At 51.7% G+C, this 8694-nt stretch overlaps 1 protein-coding gene and 1 pseudogene across 2 annotated transcripts in view; both read right to left on the reverse strand.

Annotated features, from left to right (window-relative positions):
• LOC116540411 (proline-rich proteoglycan 2-like) overlaps positions 1 to 8694 on the reverse strand; it is a 53307-nt gene that overhangs the window by 10470 nt on the left and 34143 nt on the right. The gene's annotated exons all lie outside the window — the stretch shown is intronic.
• LOC116540412 lies at positions 7928 to 8470 on the reverse strand (annotated as a pseudogene). Its single transcript, XR_004264428.1, has one exon. The product of XR_004264428.1 is annotated as a 40S ribosomal protein S14 pseudogene (transcript).

Genomic DNA, 8694 nt, shown 5'->3' on the forward strand with positions numbered 1-8694 from the left:
CCCAGCTAATTTTTGTATTTTTAGTAGAGACGGGGTTTCACCATGTTAACCAGGATGGTCTCGATCTCTTGACCTCGTGATCCACCCACCTCGGCCTCCCAAAGTGCTGGGATTACAGGCGTGAGCCACCGCGCCCGGCCCAAAATTTTTTTTTTAGAGATGGGGCCTCACTGTGTTGCCCATGTGGATCTCAAACTCCCAGGCTCAAGGGATCCTTCCATCTCAGCCTCCCAAAGTGCTGAGATTACGGGAGTGAGTCACTACACCCAGCTTACCATTTCCAAAGCATGTTGACATTCAAGATTGAGCCTGACCCCCCGAAACCAGCAGATAGCCAGGGCAGGATCGCAGTGCCCATTTTACAGCGGTGGGCCAGAGCTCACAGAATGAGGTTAATACATCTCCTACCTGAGGCTAGCTCTCACAGCTAGTCTCAGAAGGTTCTGGAGCCCCTTGGGCTGGGACACAGGCCCTGCTGGGATCGGGAACCCAAGGCTACTCCCTGGTGAGAGAAGCAGCGAGTTCCTCCCTACCCATCTCCTAAGGTCCTTGCGGTTTATTCATCATTTTATTCACATTTTCCCAGAGACGGTACCTGTCACAGGAGATTCAAACATACACCTGAACAGGAAGCTTTTCTGGGGCCGTTTCTTTACCTGCAGAATGGGCTTAAAGGCAGCATATATCATTGTGTGTACTTACTATTAGTGATAAAATATAAGAGGGCTGAAGAGTCACTGAGGGGTGGTAGATGACACCTTCTGCAGTGTCTGGTGCACAGGAAACATTCATGATATTCATTCAATGGTAGCGACTTTTATTCTGGGTCTGAGGTGCAGCTGGATGAGAGACATAGACTCCCTTGCTCTGGAAGCCTTGTGTCCCCTGGGGTAGCCACAGCCAGCCACCACGCCTGGCTAATTTTTTGTGTTTTTTGGTAGAGACAGGGTTTCGCCATGTTGACCAGGCTGGTCTTGAACTCCTGACCTCAAGTGATCTGCCTGCCTCGGTCTCCCAAAGTGCTGGGATTACAGGCATGAGCCACCGCACCTGGCCCACACCCAGACTTTTGATCCCATGCCTGAGTGTCAGCATGCAGCATGCAGGCCCACCCAAGGAGAAGCCTTGAAGAGGAGCAGCTAAGGCAGCCAACGGGGCCACAGAGGCAGAGAGGCCTCCATATGAAGGGGCCACTTAGACCGGATGCTTGTTTCGGAGCAGTCCAGGCGAGGAAGGAGGGATAGTGTCTGGCCCAAAGGCATGGCAGGTGCTAAGGCAGGTCTGCTGGGGCAAGCGGCAGAGGGGGCCGGCTCCAGGAGGCCTGTGCAAGGCCCGATGCGGAGCTTGGACTTCTGGGGGCATGGGGACATGGCACAGCTGAGCTCAGAAAATGACAGGGTAGATGGAGAAGGAAGAGGGGCTGTAGAGAGCTGATGGCAGAGGGAAGAGAGGGGCGTGAGAGGGGCCAGGTGAGTGGGGTACCCTCAGGCACCGAATCAGGAAGTCTGGATGTGGGCCAGGCATGGGGGCTTACACCTGTAATCCCAGCACTTTGGGAGGCCAAGGCAGGTGGATTGCTTGAGTTCAGGAGTTTAAGACCAGCCTGACCAACATGGTGAAATCCTGTCTCCACAAAAAATACAAAAAAACATTAGCCGGCCATGGTGGTGGGTGCTTCTAATCCCAGCTACTCTACTTTGCAGAGAAACCCAGAAAGGAGCTTGCTCCCGAGGACACCAGAAGGACCCCAGGCTTGTTGGAGGCAGGGCAAGGCAGGGCTGGCTGTCTCTGGAGAGCTGATGCCCTGAGCCTGGCCCCTGGGGCTAGGAATGGTCTTCCAGATTCCAGAAGGACCTCTAGACCTTGAGTCACCGCCTTGTCTATCCCAGAAGAAAACAGGTTGGGTGAGAGTCCTCCACCACTGGGTGGGCCAGGATTTCCTGCAGGAGAGCTCCTGGGGCATATGCATAAGCCCAGGAGTACCATCCTCAGTCCCTCTTGTGGGGTGAGCGGTGGGCAGAGAGCTAAGGGATGAAACAGGCTGAAGGGGTTTTTCTGGCCCTTTCGTAGACAGGCCAGTCTTTCCACCGAGCAGAGATGGCCACTGCCAGGGGAGCAGCCGAGGCTGGGTTCCCACAGAGCCTCAGGACCTGGGCAGGCTGGGCAAGGCAGCCAGCTCTGGAGCAGCCTCTGCAGCCTTGGCTGTGTGGCTCACCCCCCTGGCATTCCCTGCCCGCTTTCCCTAAGGGGAAGCACAGGCTTCAGGGTGAAAGATCCACTGCCTTGAATTCCACTGTGAGACCTTGAGAAAGTCACCTGACCCCTTCCAGCCTTGGTTGTCTATAAGAAGAGGTAGTGCTGGCACTAGAAGGACTGAATGCAGTGATGGGGGCCCAGGGCTTAGCATGCCAACACTTAAAGGCACAAGGAGGGGTGAGGAGGAGGCAAAGACCTTCCTTCTCCGTTTTCCCTCCTTCCCTCTGTCCTTCCCCTGGCACAGCTGCACGAGGATCCTGCAGGCATGGCTTCCCGCCCACTCCCAGGCTGTACCCCACTTTCCAGCTGCCTCTTGGGGCGGCCACACTCAATCCCCCACCCCAGGCTGCCTGCATGCCAGCAAATCCTCCTGAAATGCTTTGCAGTGGGTAATGGGGCACACAGCATCTTCCTGGGGTCTCCCTCACCACCTGCATGGTAAGCCTGGGAACTGTTTGCCTGTGTGTGTCCAGGATGGGCAGTGGAGAGCATTGAGCCCGTGGCCTGTGTGAATGGCTGGGCCCCTGGGGGGAAGGGGAGCTGGCGTGGAAAGCTGTGACTAGATGAATAGATCTTGGGCCCGGAAGTAGAAGGTCTGGGTCCCTGGCTGCCTAGGAGGGGGCAGGAGGCTGCCTTCTCGAGGAGCCTGGGAAACCCTCTCCCAGGCAGGCCACAGGCAGGGATGGGAAGTCAGGGCCCACAGGGGCTTTGTGCCCTGCACAATTGTGGCCGCTCTTCTGGATAAAGGGATGGACAAAGGGCCCTTCGGAAGTGGCCACGCTGCTCAGCCCCAGGGAGGCCCCAGGAAGCCGGCTCTCACTGGCCGCCCACCCAAGCATCCTCCCCACACCCCCCACCACCCACCAGGGGGGTCAGCTGGGCCCCAGCCACCCACAGCCTGGGCAGCTGCATTGGGAGAAGGAAAAGTCCTTTGCCCAAGGGGCCTGGAAAGGACCAGAAGAGCCCCAAGGAGGGTTGAGCTGAGGGGGCGGGAGATGCTGTTTTCTTCCCAGGACAGCAGCAGGAACTGGTGATGGAGGAGGGTGGGCTCTAGAATGGCCTCAGGCCCCTGATGAGCCATGGAGCTACCTTTAAGTCTCCCCTCCATGAGGAGCCACTGGTTTGCAGACAGAATGCAGCCCCTGCAGGCTTTGAAACAGCTCCTCTTCTGGACCATGCTCGTATCCCAGGACCCATTTCCTTAGCCAGCTGGTTTGCTAGATACGAATCTCACCCTAGGGGCACAGTACTCCAGCAAGCACCCCAAAACACCCCAACTCAGAATGCAGCAAGCCTGGGCTCTGTGGTTCTGGCTGTGTGACCTCAGCAAGCTTCACAACCCCACTGAGTCAAGGTTTTTCCATCTCTCAAACAAGGTAGATACTGCCTGTGGGATAGGGAGTGCATTAGACGAGATACCTGGTCTCCAGCCCCTGCCGTTGATGACGATCTGGTCTCTACTTAGTAGCTGCATTCCTGAGGCCCAGTGTGAATGTGCAGTGGTCATTAATTGAAAATTGCCTGTACTCAGAAGCAGTCTCGGGCCAAGGTTTCCAGCAATCTTAGTAAACAGAGGATGTCAAGGCTAAAGAGATGGGGTATAAACACTCCTGCTACAACATCTACCTGCTTTTCATTTTGAAATGACTTTAGATTTACAGAGAAGTTGCAGATGCTACAGTGAAATACCTCTAACATGAACCTCTGGTATCACCATGGTACCTTTGCCATGGCTAAGAAATTAACACCATTACACCACCATGAACTAAACTCCATACATATTTGGATTTTGCCAGTTTTCCTGGGAATGTGCTTTATTCTAGGATCCAGTCCAGGGCACTGCATCGCATCCAGTCACCTGTGTGTCATGGATGAAAGAGCGGAAGGACCCTTCCTCATCAGCTTCGCTCACTCCCAGGAGGCAAGCCTGTTTCCAGGAATGGACAAAGGACCCACACAAGCCTCTTGTCCTGCTGAGTCTCCCTATCAGGAAGTGGATTTCCTAAGCTCATCAGTGCATTTAGGGGGTCCCTTCCCAGAGCTCTAGGCTGATGAAGGAGGGCTGTGGTTTCTTGCTAGCGTGGAAAGCTTCGGGAAGAATGTCAGAGCAGAGCTGGACCACACAGATGGGAATGTGGATACCCAAAGCATCTGAGAGGCCCTGCGTCCCTGCTTCTATGTATACACACACATACACACGTACACACACACACACATACACATACACACACACACACAGACACACACACACACAGACACACACAGACACACATACACACACACACACACACACACACACACACACACCAGACCTTCCCATAGCTCAGAGAGTGGTTCAGAATCCAGAACTCTTCTCTCCCACTCCAAGCACTTGAATGAGAATGAGTCCCAGCTCATCCCCCAGGCCCACACCTGCCGCTCCTCCCGCAGAGCTGGTTGTGTTGCTTGACTCTGGGCACTTCTGGGTCCCAGCCCACCCTGGCAGCAAGGAGTCAGCCAGGCTCCCAGGAGCAGTGGAGGGAAGGCCCCCTTGGCATGGGTGAAGGCGGGACAATGCCCACTTTTTCAGGCAGCTGGCAGAGCCAGCCAGGCCCTGGGTGTCTGAATGCCCATTGGAGCCAGACACTGGACTCTGTTTCCCAGGCAGCCCCGTGCCAGCACCTGCCCCCCACCCAGAGAGAAGGAGCCTTTCTTTCCCACTGGCCAAGGCCAAGTCTCCCAAAAGAGCATCAGCGGCAAGAGGGGCTGACCTTTGTTCGGAATCGGAGGTTTCCTGGACATCCATGCCCCACCTCCACTTGGGAACCTTGGAGCTGGAAAGGGAAGTGTGAGTAAAAGCCTCCCTTTCCCTTTGTGAGGCCGCCCTGCTCCCTCCAAACCCTGAAGCTGCAGGACTGCCAGCCCACGCCCCACCTATTCATCAAGGGCTCTGAATGCCAAAGACCTTCACAAGGCTCATCCTGTTGGCCTTGAAAGGGGTTCGCATTGAAGGCTGCTGCAGGGCGTGTTTGGAGGAGGGAGGAAGGGATTCCAGTTGGAGTGACTGTGCCCACTTGGAAGGTTGCAGAACTGAGACCTGCAGAGATGCCTGATGATGAGCCCAGGCTCCCTGGCTAAGGGAGGAGCATGGAGTGTGTCTCCAGACACCAGTTCAGGGTTTGAGCTGCATGTGACTCCCGAGCCATTTGCTCTAATGACTCATGCCGCTCGCTCTGTGTAAGGACGTGGTTCAACGTATCCTCAAGGGGCCTTGGACACTGCTGGGGTTATTTGCTATCTAATCCTGACAGTTCCATTTGGGGCCTGTGGATGAGCAAGTGCAGGGCCAACTGGGACTTCTGGAAGGCCTGGGACTCACCCAGAAGACAGCCCTGGACACATTTTGGTGTGGCTGTCAGGAAAGCCAGGCTGTGGGGCAACCCCCTCCTCATCAGGCCAGCTCCGGGAGAACCCTGCACCTGAGAACTGAGGGCAGCCACACCCCTCCCTGACAGCCCCATCCACTCACTCCAAGGCCAGCGGGACAGAGCAGGGGTGGACCTCGTGCCTATTACACACACACCGCTGACAGATACACACCACGAACACACACAGCAACATAGGCATAGAGACACCAGATCCTCTCACCAATAGATGCAGGAGACGCAAAGATGAACACACACACACACACACACGCACACGGCAGACAATCGCTGTTGGCTCTTTATCATGGGCACTGTGACATGTGCCTGGCCCTGATCATCTCAATTAATCCTTACACAACACACAAATATACATAAAATGGGAAGTAAGCAGAGAGACACCAAGACACACATACTGGAAACCCAAAGACAAAAACCTCACAGACTGAGACACAAGACAACCAAAGCATGGACCCACAAAGGTAGACACACCAGTGGTGTCCCAAGGGCCAGGAGGTAGGACAGAGCCAGCCAGGGGCAGGCAGGTGCTTTGCAGAGAATTGGAAAGTCATCATCCTTTTGATTAGCAACTTGCACTGCAATTCCTTAACCGTGTCTGTAAAAAGATGTTCTGCTCTCCTCCCCAAATTAGTCTGTTAATTCTAACCTGGTTTTCTTTTTTTTCTTTTCAGATTTTTTATCTTTGTAAAGCATACATAACATAAAATTTACCATTTAACTGCTTTTTCATTTTGGTGTTTTAAGGATTTTGTTTGTTTGTTTTTGAGACGGAGTCTCACTCTGTCTCCCAGGCTGGAGTGCAGTGGCGCAGTCTCGGCTCACTGGAACCTCTGCCTCCCCAGTTCAAGTAATTCTTCTGCCTTAGCCTCCCGAGTAGCTGGGATTACGGCACATGCCACCACATCTGGCTAATTTTTGTATTTTTAGTAGAGATGAGATTTCACCATGTTGGTCAGGATGGTCTGGATCTCTTCATCCCATGATCTGCCCGCCTCAGTCTCCCAAAGTGCTGGGATTACAGGCATGAGCCACCTTGCACAGATTTTTTTAAGGATTTTTAAGTGTACAATTCGGTGGCGTTAAGTACGTTCACAATGTTGTGTAACCATCACCACTATCCAGGACTTCTTCATCCTGATCAGAAACTGTACCTATTGGCCGGGCGCAGTGGTTCATGCCTATAATCCCAGCACTTTGGGAGGCCAAGGCGGGTAGATCATGAGGTCAAGAGATCGAGATCATCCTGGTCAACATGGCGAAACCCCGTCTCTACTAAAAATACAAAAAACATTAGCTGGAAAAAAAAAACAAAAAAAAACATTAGCTGGGCATGGTGGCGTGTGCCTGTAATCCCAGCTACTCAGGAGGCTGAGGCAGGAGAATTGCCTGAACCCAGGAGGCGGAGGTTGCAGTGAGCTGAGATTGCACCATTGCACTTCAGCCTGGGTAGCAAGAGTGAAACTCCGTCTCAAAAAAAAAAAAAAAAAAAAAAAAAGAAACTGTAGCTATTAAACAATAACACTCCATCTGCCATCTCCCAGTCCCTGGTAACCTCTATTCCACTTTCTGTTTCTGTGAATTTGCCTATTCTACGTACGTCACACGAGTAGAATCACACAACATTTGTCTTTTCAAGTCTTAAACTGTTTATTTAATTAATTTATTTATTTTTGAGATGGAGTTTTGCTCTTGTGGCCCAGGCTGGAGTGCGATCTCAGCTCACTGCAACTCCCGCCTCAGTCTCCCGAGTAACTGGGAGTACATAAGTAGGCTTCAAATATGCACATTTCTATTACCTATCCTTTGGTCAAACTTGTGTCCTACATAGAAGTTAATTCCAAGGACTCCTGGCTCCACAGTCGGCCCCTAGACAGGTTTGATGGTTGGAATCTACCAAGTCAATTCAGGTGCGGGCTGTGTCTCCAGGCCAGATACATGATGTGAAGTTGTAGAGCAGAACTTGAATTGTTTAATTTTATTTGTGATTAAAATTTGAAACTGTGAATCGGTGAGCGAGCTGTGAAGCTACAATGGTTTTGTTTGGAAAATGCAAATTTTATATTATACAGGAAATATTTTATTAATTTGAACAATATGTTTAAAATTGAACTTTCTTCTTTATTGAAGATTGTTAGTATTTTAGTCTTATTTAATTCTCATGTAATGTTATTCATTACTGGGACGAATCAGTATGTAAGTATATTTCCACCCTTTGTTTAAATAATGTAATTTATTTATTTATTTATTTATTTTTTACATGAAGGCAATTTATTAACAGAAAACATTTTGAGGAGTCTTGTTCACAGACGGCGACCACGGCGACCCCCCTTCCTGCGGGTGCTGTCAGAGGGGATGGGGGTGACGTCCTCAATCCGCCCGATCTTCATACCCGAGCGGGCAAGGGCTCTGAGGGCCGACTGGGCTCCAGGTCCAGGGGTCTTGGTCCTATTTCCTCCTGTGGCCCGGAGTTTGATGTGTAGGGCAGTGGTACCCAGCTCCTTGCACCTCTGGGCCACATCCTGGGCAGCCAACATAGCAGCATACGGCGAGGATTCATCTCGGTCTGCCTTCACCTTCATCCCGCCAGTCACACGGCAGATGGTTTCTTTGCCGGAAAGATTAGTGACATGGACAAAAGTGTCATTAAAGGATGCAAAGATATGGCAGACACCAAATACATTCTCTCCTTCAGCCACCTGAGGTCCAAGGCTGATGACCTGTTCTTCCTTCTTTTCCTTCCCCTTTCGAGGTGCCATTTCTGCACGTTGTCTCCGGACTCCACACCGGAAAGAGAGCTAAATAATGTAATTTAAAATTTTTTCCTTTTTGTACTATCGCTTGAACCTGGGAGGCGAAGGTTGCAGTGAGCTGAGATGGTGCCACTGCATTCCAGCCCGTCTCAAAACAAACAAACAAAAAACCGAGAGAAGGGTACAAAATAAAGGGTGCAAAAAAGATGAATTTTTTTCCTTTTTTGTACTATAGTGATTATTTCTTTATTTGTATTTGAAATGGC

The sequence above is a fragment of the Sapajus apella genome, unplaced genomic scaffold, assembly GCF_009761245.1.
Source record: "Sapajus apella isolate SASKATOON/1434 unplaced genomic scaffold, GSC_monkey_1.0 scaffold139, whole genome shotgun sequence".
NCBI lineage: Eukaryota > Metazoa > Chordata > Mammalia > Primates > Cebidae > Sapajus > Sapajus apella.